Genomic DNA, 16866 nt, shown 5'->3' on the forward strand with positions numbered 1-16866 from the left:
TTAGCTTGTTTTAATTTTCAGGAAGCAGAGATCACCTTAAAAATCACTATGCCACCAGGATCTAGAGGAGATTGGGACTAAACGGTCTGGATGTTTCCATGACTGTTAAAATGGACAAGAATATTCGAGCAAGTTGAATTGCTTTAAACACTTTATCAAAAAAGACAAATCTGGTTGTACAAAATCCATGCTGAAATATTTTGCCTGTAAATAATTAAGGTCATGAGGGATTTTTTTCAATTTTTTTTTTAATGAAGTATATTGAGATGTCATTTCGAAACAAAAATCGTACTTTGAAGTTCAGCTGGAGTTTAATTTAGAAATCTTTATAAAAAATACATGGCATTTGATTAAGATTATATTTCAAGAAATTAAAAAAAAAGTTATCCCACAGTAAATCTTCCTTTCTCTTTTCCAATTCAGACAGGGACATCTCCAAAAGCCAGTGAACCCCATGCCTCATAGCAAACGACGAGCTGACCGCACTACTTTACCTGTGCTTGGTAGTAGTGTACACTAGTAGAATCCAAACCCTACCTTTTAACTAGAATATCGCTTATTTATCTCATTAAATATGTTATGCCTGTGGTAATCCCAGCCAACACCTAGCTAGCAGTAAAGTTTTACTTGCTTAGTCAAGTAGAAAAGCGACACCTTTAAAGATCCATGAATCAGTCCATCTGCAGTGATTCACACCCTGCATAGCAAACACTGCTTTTCTAAAAGAAAAGCCATGGAGAAAGTTCTGTTCATTTAAAGAAAACAAACTATACTCCAAGTTTCAGGCAACACTGTTATTTCCCAAAAGCTTTACCCAAAGTCTACTTACTCAGACCATTACAATGACAATCTCTTATTTCAACAGACTTCAGCTCAAACACCATGTTCAGGTATTACATGTCATTACACACACCGGTTTCATAAGACATCAGCGAGTTTCATGGTTCCTTTGTAAATCCGGACAATTAAATCTTCTTGCTAAAGCGTACACAGTAAAGCATACATTTTTTTTTCTTCTTTTCCTTTTTTCCCCCCAGAAAATATAAATTGTCTCTGTAAATGGTCATGCAAAAGCCCTTACCATGTCACTGCCTACATGTGCTGTTTGGGGGGGGTGATTTGGGGGTATTTTGGGGGGAAGAGGAGAGATTGTGTGTGGTTGGGGTTTTTTTCTCCCCAGAAGATAGAGGGGGCTTTACTCACCAACACTGGTCTCTTGAGCCTTTGGTGGTCATTCTGGTCCACAGACCTACAAAAGACACACTCATATTCTCTCTGTGAAGACAATATAAGAGATATTAATAAAATGCAAAAGTGAGCTGGTGTGGTTGCCCTGGGAGTACTACAGGTAGTCCAGGTTTCCAGGAGGGAAATCTGGAGGAAGAAGAGAGAGCCTATATGTTCCCTCCATGAGGACACTTTTAGGGGTCTAACATCTGTCTGCATTGCTCTACTTCAACACTACTACTTGCTCAAAGAACCAAATCTCAGTTTTTCCAAAGAACACTCAATTCTGAGGGTACTTCGATCTTGTCTTGTTCAGCATCTTTGTCGACGACACGGACAGTGGGATTGAGTGTGCCCTCAGCAAGTTTACCGATGACACCAAGCTGTGTGGTTCAGTTGATAGGCTGGAGGGAAGAGATGCCATCCAGAGGGACCTTGACACGCTTGTGAGGTGGGCCAGTGCCAACCTTAGGAAGTTCAACCAGGCCAAGTGCAAGGTCCTACACCTGGGTCGGGGCAATCCCAGGCACTGCTGCAGGTTGGGTGGAGAAGAGATTCAGAGCAGCCCTGAGGAGAAGGACTTGGGGGTATTGGTTGATAAGAAGCTTAACATGAGCCAGCTTCAGTGTTCACTTGCAGCCCAGAAAGCCAACCGTATCCTGGGCTGCATCAAAAGGAGTGTGACGAGCAGGTCAAAGGAGTGATCCTCTCCCTCTACTCTGCTCTCATGAGACCTCACTTGGAGTACTGCATACAGTTCTGGTGTCCTCAACATAAAAAGGACATGGAGCTGTCGGAGCAAGTCCAGAGGAGGGCCACGAGGATCATAAGGGGGCCGGAGCACCTCCTATATGAAGACAGACTGAGAAAGTTGGGGCCGTTCAGCCTGGAGAAGAGAAGGCTGCGTGGAGACCTCATAGCAGCCTTCCAGTATCTGAAGGGGGCCTATAAGGATGCTGGAGAGGGACTCTTCCTTAGGCACTGTAGTGGTAGGACAACGGGTAATGGCTTCAAACTTAAACAGGGGAAGTTTAGATTAGATATAAGGAAGAAGTTCTTTACAGTGAGGGTGGTGAGGCACTGGAATGGGCTGCCCAAGGAAGTTGTGAATGCTCGATCCCTGGTGGTGTTCAAGACCAGGTTGGACAGAGCCTTGGGTGACATGGTTTATTGTGAGATGTCCCTGCCTATGGCAGGGGGGGTGGAACTAGATGATCTTAAGGTTCTTTCCAACCCTAACTATTCGATGATTCTACTTGTACATAACAGTGATGATATTCAAAAGGTCTTTAACATAATAAACAAAATACATTAAAAAATGCTCAGCAATGAACACAAGCCTTATGGGAGCATAAGCTAATTGGAAATGAATCCAGAAGTTTGAATCATTAGGTTTCTGCTGTGGTGAAACTAGCCTGGCCCTATCACACAAGCAAACCTTCCCACAAGGTTCACAACACAGGAAAGATTGGGATGAGCAACAACAACAGTAATTGCAAGAAAATAAACTTTACCTGAAACTAATCAGGTATTAACCATTTGAGGAAGATTGTCAACTCCCCATATATGGGTTCTTAATCAGAAAGGGTGAAGACCTATATTCCCAAGTAACAGATGTGATTGTACATTGATTTGGATTTAAGTTACATGTTCTTCAATTACTCTTCACAGGTTCCTCAGAGGAACAATGGAAAAGGATTCCCAATGCCAGAGTAATCTCTACTGGGGGATCAGTTTGTACACAGTCAGTGTCTTCCACCTTCCATACGGAAACAGGATTCAAGTGTTTACTGTGAGCTTTTCTAATGAAGCAGTAAGATTCAAGAACTTTGTTGATTTTTTTTTTTTTTTAACAAATAAATCCAACAACTCACAGTACAAATAACACAAGAAAAACCAGGGCAGGTGCTCCAAATGGAGCAGTTTGGAAGAGGTCTGCATAGAAAGGGGAGTGCCACAAACAAGAAGAGAAACAGAAGAACTGTTAAGAACCCAAAAAGCATTCCTCTGGAGTCCTCTTGCCATCATATCCAGTAGATGCTTCGAGTCTCAAAGGCTAAAACATGACTTGGGCACAGACCCTAACGAGCTATAAACGCAGAGAGGACACCAAAGTATCAGTGAGAATTGTGAAGGACCAGGAGCACTCACTACCAGGAGGACTGAGAGATAAGGCATATGCCATTAGTGTTTTCTTATCAGCCTCTTTGCAAACAGCTTATGCAGAGGAATGGCTGAGGGAACTGGGGTTGTTCAGCCTGGAGAAAAGGAGGCTGAGGGGAGACATTATCACTCTCTACAACTACCTGAAAGAACTATGGAGAGAAGTGTCAGTCTCTTCTTCCAAGTAACAAGCAATAGAACAAGAAGAAATGGCCTCAAGTTGCTCCAGGGGAGGTTTAGATTGGATATCAGGAAAAATTTTTTCACTGAAAGTGTTGTTGAGCACTGAAACAGGCTGCCCAGGGAAGTGGTTGAGTCACCATCCCTGGAGGTATTTAAAAGACCTCATGAAGATGTGGTACTTAGGGACATGGTTTAGTGGTGGATTTGGCAGTGTTAGGTTTACAGTTGGACTCAATCTTCAGTGTTTTTTCCAACATAAACAAATCTATGATTCTATGATTCTATTTAGGGTATTTGATTATATTCACAAATCTAGAAACAGTCTGCTGTAATGCAGGCAGAGTACAGAACATCTACAAGATTCCTCTACTGCTTCCTGCCGAATTCCAGTTTGATGGCTGGAACTCAAGATCCTCAGATTTGGCTCTTGATGCTCCTGCTTGATAAACTACTATCTTTTCAGATGCTCCCCTGATGCCAGCCTGACAACATCTCCAGTGTCTGTCATAAACAGTCTCAGATGACACCAGTCCAAGGTTCATTTGTGCTTCAAGGCCTCAGGGCAGCTCCAGTTCAGAGGAAATGTGCTGGTGGCACCAGCTGTGTAGCAGAAAGCTGTGCTAATTGCTCCCTGATAGAAAAATGAAAGTGCTTCGTGTCCACATGCATGGATTTGTTGGAAGTAGTTTGTCCTGAAATTTGAAGGGCAAACACTCGAGGTACAATCAGTTCAGTGTCAATCACACACTTTCATAACTGATGCCCAGCTCCTTCAAGGAGCTGAACTACTTCAGCTGGAGAGGCCAACAGACCCTCCATTCTCAGGATTTTGATGGGAACTGTCCTGAAGCTTTACAACAACACAGACATAGGAAGAATGCCTCTCTGTATCTTCCGTGAGCATTATCCTTGCATTAAATGAAGCATAAAGGTTTTCACTAGACACATGCTTAATGATGAGAATAAGAGTTACAACAGGTTTTGCTCTATCCCCTTAGGCACTCTTAGGCCTCATACACAACTGCTGAGACACACTAGCTATAATCTCCTTAAAACTATTGCCGTTGATGCAGTTTCCTCTGACGAGAAAGGTCAGAGATGTTTTTTGGCCAAGAACCTTAATGACCTAACAGCACTGGAGACAACCTTTTTCAGCTATTCGTCTGCATTCTTCGGGCATGAGGACATGAAGAGGGGGAAGCACTGAACTATGTAAAGCTATGAAGGAAAGAGAGACATTCCACATTACAAAGCTATTCAAGTTAACATCTCATTTACATTCTGGGATATAAACATAACTTTTATCCTATATGTGATGAAGATTCCCATGTATAATCTTTCAAGACCAGTGCTGCATAAGCTTGCTTACAGCCCAGTAACTCCACAGCCTTTGAGAATTTTTAGAGGCGACGTATTTGATCACTTTTTAGTATACTACCAATAAATGAATGAAGGTTAACATGTATTTCTCCTCCTCCTGTCCACTTTTTGTATCTGCCTTTTTCCAATCAGAAAGGGATCTCTGTTACTGCTTACACACACAGTTTATACAGGTAGAAAGTCCAAGAAATCTGGCTTCAATCACTAACTGGTGCTTGCAGACAACACTGGAATAAGAATAAAGGTAATAAAAGTCAACCAATGGAAAAGACATCCAAGACCACCACAGACTTGTTAGCGAACAGCATGACGTGAAAATAGGTATAGACACTGAGTGCAAGGAAAAGTAGAAGATGAGGTGGGAGGGTACTATGCCACCCAGATTCCTGCCAATGCCAATAGGAACGAGAGAGATGGGTTTAGACAGACAGCTAGGCTTGTCTGCAAGCTAAAATCCCCGACATTCCCAAGAGAAACTAGGAGTGCATTTCTCTCTCTTATTCATGCATACTTTAGAAACCTCCAGAGACCACTCTGCAAACTGGAACAATAAAACATAATGTCAAGACAATAAATGGGACATCGAATCTCTGCTGTTTGTTAGAGGAAAGCCTCTTCTGACTTGATGGCAGTAACTTGTTTTCCTTTCATAAACCGCAAAGTGGTGCAGAATAAGCATTGTCATTTAGAATGACCTAAAAGAAGATAGACTGCAGCAGCACAGCATTACTTGGCTGGACCAGTTACTTTCAAAAACACCAACGTGAAATCCATCCTGCCACAGCTATATCTTAGTATTTTCCTGTCATCTGTTCTGTAGTGTCTTACCAAGTAGATTGTTAGAGTTAGAAGAAACAGCAGGAACTCCTTTTATTTTTTATAATCTGAAGAAATTAACTCCCCTGCTTCCAAACTTCTGTTATAATTTGAGAAAGTCAGAACTGTAGCAATAAATCAGCAGTGAAACAATTAATGTTTTATTCTCATTTACAGTGGAAGCATTTAAAGCTAAAGCTATTCAAACAAGAGAAATTCACTGTTATTACTTATCTGCACACTTCATTTTGCTTGGAACTGTAAATTTCATTTCTGGAAGAAAATGATAGTGCTTATGCAAAAGCAGTAAAGCAAGTACCTTGCTAAACTACAGTGAAGTATCACAGAGATAGTTCTACAGCTGAAGAACCCAAAACCCCAGCTCCACCCTTGGCATATTAGGCAACTACATAACAACTTGCATAGAGTCATGCAAATAATTTTATTTCCATCTGCTTTGATTTCTTAATCTACAAAATGGACATTACAATATTCACAGTTTCATTCTGTGCTTTTATCTGATGTTTGAATGAAACCAAAAACTGTGTGTTGCACAAGAAGCTAGTTGTGCCGATACATCTGTTCTCCAATAAAAAGCAGTTGCTGGGTTTGTTTCTGCTTCAGTTAGGCCTTGAACCCACTCTGGCTCCTTAGAAAGTTCTCCTAGCAGCAACTTGATTCCATGAAGTGTTTAGTACCATCAAAATAACATATTTTAATTGTGCTTTATTTAATCAAAACCTTTCAATTAGCCATAGTAATGGCTCTGATCAACTTTGCAAAACACTTTGGAAAACTACAATGAAAAGCACTGTATTGGAACTAGGTATCATTACTTACACAAATACAACCTGAAGACTTCAAAATACACGTAAGAAACTTCTTTACGCCTTCGTTGACTCAAACACTGCTCCAAGTCATATGATATTCCTCAAGGAAGAATTTCAAAGCATATGACAATTAATAACCTTGCAACACCTTTGAAAAATAAATAGTGAAAAGTGGGTAGTCACATAAATTGCTTCATCCACTGCTGAAATACATCTGTCTCTGGAGTGAAGCATAATACTCATTTAACAGTACAAAATCACAGATGTATAGAGGGCACAAAGGAAAAAATATTATTGTATCCATTTAGAGCAAGAGGGGAAGTTTGTGGGGGCAAAAGTGTGGTTAACCAAACCAGAATTTAAATAGCACCCTTTGCTTGGTGTCAAATTGGTCAGAAATATCCCATGTTTCCAAATTTGGTAATCTTCCAAGGAGGAGTCAAAAGCAACAAGTCTCTGTAGGGGTTGGTAAGGGTAAATGGGAATTTGTCCTTATTTGATTTACTGGCTAACTTAATCTATACTATTTATGATTGTGTAATAGTGTTGGTGGACTGATCTCGTGTTATCTTTAGATGACACTTTAACGTTGCAGGGCAATCATTGTTATGTTCTTGGGAACTTAGGGTGGCTAGGACAATTGCTTAAATCTAAGAGAGGTAGTAACTCCTCAGGCAGACAGGCACAAGTGTTAAGCCACTAAGTCAAGCACCTGACCCATATTTCATTTGAAAACGATGGTCTCCAACAGGACTGTGCCCTCAGCTCGTCGCTGGACCACCGATACGTATCTTCTCTGTTCAGGAGATAGCTGCCGTACACTGAATCACAGAACCAAACATGCTCTTGGGAGGTCTCCTACCCTTCCCAGTACAGTTTAGCTCATGAGAAGCTGTTTAATCAGAAAGTCTTAGAGGACCTTGCAAAAACTAGTTTCGTATCAAACGTCTTGCTTTGCCAAACCCTCTAGTCCTGATTCAAAGGCAGATTCCACACTGCTTCCAATCCTGCTGAAAAGTTTACGTTCTTCTTTAAGCAAGGGTAAAACACTATCACACTGGGAGTTTTTTCACCCTTTTATATTAAGTGGAGGAAGAAATACTCTGAGAAGCAGGGGACTGGGATGCAGGCTACTTTTCTTTCAAACATCATCGCAGAAAAGACTTAGATTCAGCCTTACAGTAAGGAAGGGCACTGTAGGTGGTCATTGCAAATTCCACCCAGGAGCATGATCTTCACAGTGCAGTAATCCCCCAGGAGCTACTTTCTAGACAAATGGAGCAGAAAACCAATATATTGAAGGCGTTGGTTTTCTTACAACTGCACTCCCAGATGGACAACAACTGGGCACCACTCAGCCTTAGAGAAGGATATATAACCCTGATCTTGTTAAGTATCAGCCATGGAAAAACATATGTTTGTCCCTGCTTTTCAATTCACTTGCTGTTGCTACTAAGCACAGTACAGAAAACAATCAAGGATCAGGTTTCTAAATGGGAAACAAAACCACTGGGAAGATCTAACTTCAATTTCACCTTGTTGGGAGGTTTCTTCCACTACTTCACTATCCTCTTCTAAGAGACACAGTATCATGCTGTTTGCATGCACTTTAATGCACTTGCATTTTGCTGAGATAACTCAAGTATTACACAGTTCAAGGTTTAAACTTCTATTTCCCCTATTTTGAACAACATCCTTTACGAAATATAAAAGACAGACACATTTTCAGGATATTTTTTTCTGGCTAAAAAAACCCAAAAAAAAAACCAGATGGAGTTTCAGTCCCAAATGTGCAATTGGCATTTGGCCCAGCATAAAGACATACCCAAACTGCCTGAGGATGGAGCAGCTGTGGGGCCAGGGGGTAGGTCCCAAACTGCCTAAACCGAGGGGAGTGCAGGAGAGATTCCCTCAGGCCAGAGAACAGCTCTGTGGAAAACAAGTGGGGAGTATACTAAAATCAGCTGCATTTAGTCTCGCTACACACAAGTTGAAACCACTTTCTGTCCCTTTAGAGTTCCTTCTTCCCCCATATGAGCCCGAAATTGCCACCCAGCTTCATCTCTTGTTTAAACCATCTCCTACCATCAGCTTACAAGAACAGAAGAGAGCTTCCAGAGTAGCAACAAATCCAGTATGGCACTGAAAGAGACTTTTGGTAAACACAATAAAGTGCTGTCATGAAAGATCAGCCAACTCAGCTCATGATCCAAGCACTGGGGAAATCTCTACATGAATGAAGAAAAGGACCAGAAATATTACTGGAGGAGGAAAAGAGAGGAAAAGAAAAATATTACTGAGGGAGGAAAAGAGAGCAGCTCACTTAGCAGCCTGCATCCCCTCCACAACAGAGGGGACAGGAGAAAAAGAGCCCTTACAGCTACGGTACAAAGCATGAGTAAAGACACTGTAGAAACCAAAGCACGGTTGAGGATGTAAATAAGGCTCCTGTTACCTGCTTATTCTCCCCCTTCTGTACTTTATTCACATAACTGAAAAAAAAAAATACATAAATAAAATACAATAACATAAAATACCCATATGCAATCCATTTATGCTGGAATAGCATAGAAAAATGTATTTTGGAAAAGTTGCAGCAAGGTTTGCTTCAGGGGACTCAAGTCTCTCTAGCAATTTAAACAGGCAGCACATATAAAACGCTAACAGAGTTCCTACAGAATCCAAAGGACTGAGAAAGAAATAAGGTTATTTGAAAGGTTTTTCAGTGAAAGTGAAAGATAAAACCCAATTTAACCTGAACCTGAAAACTTTAGAGCCCAGTAAATGTGCAAGAGAGACCTATACATCGTTTCCTATTAGGTGACTGCCAAACAGATTTGTTACACATTTAATAAAGCAGTAAAATAAAGTATTTATGTAGAATGTTTAAATGTAAACATATTTGTTCCTTTTTTTTAAATGAAAGTGTAACCTGATAGGTGCTACAATTACTGGACAATGGGAAATGTGATGAGAAACAGGAGTAAGAACTCCTGCTGCATCACAAAAATTAACATAACAGCGCCTTTTGCAAACGTCTGCTTTAACAGACCTATAAAACCTACTGCTTCGAGCCTCTAACGCGAGTGCCCAGCTGGCAGTTGATGGGTTTTCAGGTTCCTTGGGGGGTCCAGCTACTTTGAGGGAGTAGTCTTGAACACTCTTTGCTGGGTCACACATCATTGCTATTCCTTCCCTTCAGGGCTTCACCTCATATTTGGCAAAGGAGCACAGCTGAGCTCTTTCCAATGTCAACACCTTTTCTTTGCTTGGCTAGAGGTGTCAGTGCAGAACAAACACAAGGAACTGCCTTCCTAAGTTCAGAGCTCCCCAAGTCACGTGTGTTTCTCAGGCTCAACCTTCTGCTCACTGAAACTCTACAGTAAAACTGCCACCACCCTTCAGAGTGATTTCAGAGAGATTTCAGAGGAATTTCAGCCCATCACATCTTTTCCTGCTAAGGAAAGAAATGCAACAAACTGCAAAGGTACATGTCATAACCAATAGCTCAATACAAACATCAAGTAACTTTTGCTTCTTTAATGTGCTGATCACAGGACATATCAGTTATCCCGTTACAGATGCACAGAGAAACTGAGGTTGCAGGTTATGGAATGACTTAGAAGACCTCTGAGCAAGTGAACAACAAAGCAGGAAACAGGAGAAGAGATTTGCAAGCTAGTATCTCTTTACCTGGGTTTACATCTTTCTGTAGACATTGTACTTCATAGTAGTTTCTTCTGAAAAAATGAATTATTCTATTTTGGAGAAAGATGAACGCTCTTCTTTATGGGTGATTATTCCCAGAATGAAGAAAATTGAAGGGATAAGAGTACAAAAACATTAATGTTACAGATCAAAGCTGTTTTCTTCTGAGTTTGAGAACAAAAGTAAAGCAGATATTTCGGGTTAATATTGTTTTAAGAAAGAGGTACTTTTCCGTTTCAGTAGAAATACATAAAGACATGTGTAAGTATCTTTAATACAAGGAAAACACTGAAACAGTAAGCTGCTGACTTTTGTTTGCAACACTTAATCATATTCCTAATGTGAAGATCCTGAGTTTCCTCTAAAAAGAACATGTGGATGCTTTATTGTTAAACAAATAGGCCAAAGCCACACTGACGATTTTTCTACCTGGTTCAAACTGACTTTAATGGAAAATGAGCATCTAACTCTCATAAGTGACTTACAAAATCTCAGCAGGGTTGTACAAAAAGCCAGAGCATTTTTCTTCTATTTGAAGCTAGCCTGCTTAAGGCCTCGTAGAGAGCTGAGAACCCATGAATAAAGATAGAAAACTGTGAAGGCAGAAAAGGTCTTTGCCTCCTTTGTTCACTGGTCAAAATGAAGTTTCAGTTATCCTGAAACATCTGCTGTGCTAATTTGTGTATCAAAGCTAACCTCTGTTTATATCAATAAAAAGTGTTTTACAACTAATTTAATCAGCATACAGAAAATGCTGCTTGGAGTATTTGTGAAATGATGTGGATAAATTACTATCTTTTGAATAGTTAGGATAAACATACTCTACGTAAGATGTAAACCTGGGCTGCATATTGATGTGCATACCTTTGCCTCTTGGCACGGTGCGGGGTGAAGGGGGCTGAAATAGTAGATACAAAATAACTGTCATCTAGTAACCAGAAATAGTGGTTATGGCTGTCTCAAAAATCGAACATACTAGATACAGAAGAACTCACGCTTTTCAAGAATAAAAAAAAAAATAGATTAACATCATATCTATATCTCTATATATACATTAGTCCATTAATAAATATTTGAGATTAAGTAGTTAAGAATCACCGTATTAAAAGCCTAAACTATCCTACTAATCTCACCACCTAATCACACAAATTTTGAAATCAATTAAGTTCATTTGAAATCACCTTTTATTTGAAAAAAAAAAAAAAAAAAAGAAAAGGCCTTTTGAAGCACTGAAGGGCAGCAGCAGTATTGCCATCTCAGAAACAACTACTCTGGGTATTTATTTACAGCTTGTGATGAAAGAAAATATTTTGCCTCACAATATATTTCTGATTTTCCTAAGACTTAAAGTGAAAATGGAGAGAAAAAGTTTTATGTCTTTCCAGGATTACCTTCCTGAACCTTCTCATCTATATTGCTGTTTCCCTCCTCTACCAAAGTTATACATATTGTTAAGTACTTTAAGGTTTACAAATGAAAGATGCTACACAGCTGCAATATCTCATCATCTTTCTGTCATTGTCTGAATTCAGCTCCTGGTTTTTATTGTGATTTGCCCTACTCCAGAAACCACTAACCCTAATTTGATTCAGAAGTCCTCGGCATTCAGATAGTTAAAATCCACATGATAACGCCTAGAGATGAAAATAACTATCTCCATTAGCCCAAGGTTGAGGATTCCTGCATCCAGATTTTGGAAGTTATGGCAGTAAGTACCCTTCTTGTCTATTGAGGTTGGGGGGAGGAGGAGAGAAGGAGGAATATACATATATATTGTGTATACATATACTTATGCACACACACACATTTATGTCAGTGAGTCTTGGATCAAAAATTCTCTCACTGAATGTCTGACATGTAAGGTCATGCTAAGCCTCCACAAAAAAAACCATTCTTTTCAAAACAGTTGACATGTACTTGCCTTTTACTCTTTGACTAACTAGGGAGGGAGGGGATTCAGAAACAATAGGAAAAGTCACAGCTGGAAATAATGTGCAAGGTGAGGAAGAGTTGAGTGCCTATATGCCGGGATAATTCATCTGGTCCAAATCACACTGCTCTCTATGGTCTCCACCCCAGCTAACCTTCTCACTACATGTTTGTCTGGGCTGGACAAGATGAGGTGGTTGCCAACCTGTTCTACTGCAAAGCATACGGGAAAGGGAAAAGGAAGTTCTGGTCCAAGACAATGCACTAAGCTGTCCAGGGCTGGATTCCTACTGTTTTATCCATTACCCATGGGCTTGTGAATACACATGTCCCCCAAAATTCATTACATATTTTAATTTCTCACATGAATATGCCACTGAACTGAATTATTCTGCTTCCAGACCATACCTCCAGCCCAGTAGCTCAGATACACTCCTACAGGGCAAAAAATCTTCTATGCCTCCAAACTTAAGAACAGGCCAGATTTTTTCCTTTATCACATCAGCTGATCCACAGTAGTTCTGGGTCAACACTAGTATGCCAAATATTCCAGTCAGGTTCGTCTCATACTTTCTGTGCATAATTATGCTCCCCACTAAAAATAACAATAATAGATTGAAACATTAATCTTCAAAAGAGAAGTTGGTTTCACCCAGAGCAGAAAGCAAATTCTCTTATCTTTCTTATAGGCTGCAATTTTATGCTAGGTATTGACCTCTTCAGTTTTTCAGTTGCTATAAATATCACGATATACAATGATCCACCCCCCTGAAAAGATAATACCATCATGTCCCTTCTGCCTTATATCCTGGAGCGTCCCCCCAGCACAATCTCGTGGAGGTGGATGGATAAACCAACAGTGTATTTTTTTCATAACTTTTTACCCTCCACTGTTGTTCTCAATCTGGAGCAAGTACGTGCCACTGAAAACTTGATGGCTCTCTCACAGTTTCATTTGGGCAACATCACCTTAGCTGCATATGCATCAACTTCTCTGTTTCTCCAACTCAGAGATAACTGTCTTGCAGGGAGAGAACTCAATGGTAAACAAAGCCAGAATTAAAGCTGAATCTCAATCAAACCTTATGTGATGCTGGTTTTACAATGCAAAGCACAAACTTATATCTTTCTTGGTGTTCCACTAAACACAAATCTGAACATCAGAGAACATGTCCAACTAAAGGAACATGTCACCAACTGACTTCTTGCAGCTCAAATAGCTGTGATTAGGGACTGTCTATGACAGACAAGAAGCCTGGATGCTCACAGCCAAATGAAGGATCTTTCTGTCACCATTTATCCCTTTCTAGGGCCTAATAAACCTCAAGCCACAGTTAAAGTGGTACCCAAAATCTAGGTCTCATGTCCATATAGAGCCTGGACACAGCAGCAGCACAATCGAGGGTGTGACACACACAGTTCATTCAAGCCCAGCTGCTGAGTTTGGAGTGCTTTGGGAGGGAGGCTCAAGGGCTGAAAGAAGAAAGAAGAGAAACAGCACACTAAGAAAAGCCAAAGAGACAAGAACAACAAATGTTTTCCTTGGAGCTAACAGATGAGTTTCCCCAAAGCACAGGGGTTTAGCTGAAGATTTTGTTGCATGTAAAACAGCAAGAGCGGGGGGGCCCTTGCCTCTCTTGAATTTATCTTTTCTAGGGAGTTACCTGTGTTGTCCAAGTTACGTACCCAGAGGAAAAACAGGGCAGGCCAACAAGATTATCCCCAGCTCACTTTGTCACTAGATGAAAAGGTAGCTCTGCCACCCAGCAATATCCCCCTTTGCTCCCCAAGTCTGAGGATGTCTCTGGAGAGAAAGACCAGTTCCTCTGCTGGCTGGTCTGCAACTACAGCAGTAGCAGCCTCAGAGGGTCCTGCTCAAGGTGTTGGTTCAGAGGACAATGAAGCACTGAACCAATCAGCAGGAAACCCTTCAGCACCAGTCCCTGGCACTGGGAAGAGCAAAGCTCTTCCTGTGAAAGCAAGGAGGGAGGCCTAGAAGACATCCTGTTAATACCAAAAACCGACAATCAAGGTTATGTCATTAAAGCTGAAGAGTACCCATGAGTGTCACACGGGCTTTTCAGACAGGTGCCAAGGAGAGAGCATGAGCTCCTAGTGCTTGTCCTTGGTTTTCTCTGTATTGTATAACAACGTAATTCAGGATATTTGCTCATTTCCACAGGAGAAATGGTGATGGAAACATTCATAAAACAGGAACAGTGAAATATGTATACAAACCTAGAGGTGCATGAATTGTACTGAATGCTGTTTTAACAATTTTGGAGATTGGTAAGTAATATTTGCAAAAGGCCTATAGGGTGGTGCAGATGATTTTAGACCTCTTCTGTCTGATCCCTTTCTGTCCTTTCCTACTCTGATCTCAACTCTCAAGTGAACCATTTCTTGCACAGTTTGAGTGTCACAGGAGATGTTCTGACCAAAAACTAAAGTTCACAATATAGCAGGGACATAGCAGGCAGTAAAACACAAACTATGGTATGGTAGTGCTGCCCAATTTGCAACTTTATAGTGGAAATAATCAAAGCCTGTCATCACACAGGAGATCAGGTAAGCTTTTGCACTTTGCTGACCTGCCATATCTTCAAAACAATATTCCCTGTTAATAAAGCTCATTTGAACAACACCAGCTTGCAGGATCTTGTGAGCCTAGAGCCAGGATTAAGAGATGAGGCAAACTGGAAATGCCAATCATTATAATCCTGTAGCACAAATGAGAAGCACTTTCACACAAAGCCAGTCAATATCCACATTGTGCCCACGAAGAAAGAAACATGACTTCAGGCCCTCTCCAGTGACCTTGAGTAATAAATTTCCAGCAGGACAAAGGATCAAAATCATTAGAGGTCTTTAATTCCAGCCTGTCTTGCAAAAACTATTTGCACTCCCGCAAAGAAGTAACAATGTTGAAAGCAATAATGTCAAGAGACAGACCCATCTCCTGACTTGAAGGACTTCTCAGAACAATGAGCAGATTCCATGCCTAAAACATCTGCTCCTCACTGAAGAAGGGCTGCGAGATCTTCCAGGGCAGCTCTCATGAAGTACTTTGGTGTCTGCCCTAATACTTGGAATAGCAGGCCAAGCAGGGCACTTTGCACAACCCTAGCTAGTTAGCATATGTCCGCTGTGATTGCGACTGGATGCCCCATGAAGACAACTAATCTTAAGGGAAAAAATGCAAACCAAAAATTCAGTGTGGTGACCCCATTAAAACGATGAAATGAATAATAGTATTAAAACTTCACACAAGGGCTGTTTTTAATAACATGGGAGTTAGGGAATAAAGTTAAATGTTTCAACTCAAAAACCCGGTTTCCTGTGTTGGCACCAGTGCTAACACTAAATGTTCATATATCAAGCATTTTTACATCTTCATTTTAAAGAGAAATTAAGAGAGAGATATACTTAAACTGAAATAACATTCCATTCCTGGGTGCGTGAGCACACTCAGGGTGCATTTCCGACAGAAACTCCCCGTGCTTTCACTGTGTCCTTAAGGACGTCTCCATTTGCACAGATTCACCGAAGTGAGCTACACTGCAGCAGCTGATAGGTTTTCAGCATACAGACACAGCTCAAACAAACAAACATCTCTTCAAACAGTGGTGAAAGGTGGCATAAAAAATGAACACCTACTCTTGTCCTATGTTCCTTTGCCTAATAAACGCATCTCCAAGGTCAGACGCTTACAACAGAACATATCAAAAGCACTGTCTGTATGATTTATAGCATGCATTTACCTTAACAGTTCTAACTACCTGGGTATATGCTCCAGATAGAGAACAAGTTAGGTTACTCTACACATGTTCACTGTGGATTAAGGTAATGCAGTCTTCTTCCAAACTAGGTTGGTTAAGAATACAAAGTTACAGACCTCAACTGATAAGTAGGAACTCTTACTGTAAGTCATTGCAAGTCTATCACCACTACCTATAATCTCCAGCTCTCTGCATGTATATGATTATCATATCTAATTTCCAACAGTAGTTAACAGCAACAGACCCAAACAGAAAGGCATACCCAAATGAGAGAGCGGTTTGGCCATGAAGTGTTAATGTGCTAGCTGATCTTTATCCCTACAGTTTGTAGTAGGGTGGACTTCAGAAAGTTCAGTTGCTAATGCAGAATAAATCTTTCAGGCTCAGTCCCCGGTGAATGAAAAGTTTTAACAGCTGTTCAAAGCCTGTATGAATGAAAGAGGACTTAAATCTGAAACTCCATGAGCAAGCATCCCCATTGTTCAAATCGGTCCTGACGTTATTTCTGCACACCCAAAGAGCAAAGATCAGGAAACCAGTAGCTACAGAGGGAGGAGGATCTTCACCCTTGCCCCTTCTACCAGAGCAGAGTTCTAGGGCAGCACAGAAGACCAGGATTTCTGGAGTCTGTGTGGCACTTCCTAGGTGGGCAGGACTTCTCTTCCATGACAATAAACTTGACACATCTCACCAGCATAAGGCATTTCTACATGAAAAAGAAGCAAGATACGGGAAAAGATTTTGCGGTCGGATTAGGGGTATGTGTGACAAGTACTAACACTCAGCTGATGTACACATACCTGAAAAACATACCCAAAATTCTTCCCAAAAGGGGGAATTTTAGGTCTTCT

At 40.7% G+C, this 16866-nt stretch overlaps 1 protein-coding gene across 6 annotated transcripts in view; it reads right to left on the minus strand.

The window, feature by feature from the left end:
- DENND2B (DENN domain containing 2B) overlaps positions 1-16866 on the minus strand; it is a 181940-nt gene that overhangs the window by 160438 nt on the left and 4636 nt on the right. Inside the window, exon 1 of one of the 6 annotated variants that reach the window (XM_030483960.1) lies at positions 1204-1255. The exons of 4 other annotated variants lie outside the window; for them this stretch is intronic. The gene's annotated coding sequence lies outside the window, so the exon portion shown is untranslated. Of the gene's footprint in view, positions 1-1203; positions 1256-16866 lie in introns of those variants that run through there. One more of the 6 variants, XM_030483964.2, reaches the window with a different exon arrangement.

The sequence above is a fragment of the Strigops habroptila genome, chromosome 4 (assembly GCF_004027225.2).
Source record: "Strigops habroptila isolate Jane chromosome 4, bStrHab1.2.pri, whole genome shotgun sequence".
NCBI lineage: Eukaryota > Metazoa > Chordata > Aves > Psittaciformes > Psittacidae > Strigops > Strigops habroptila.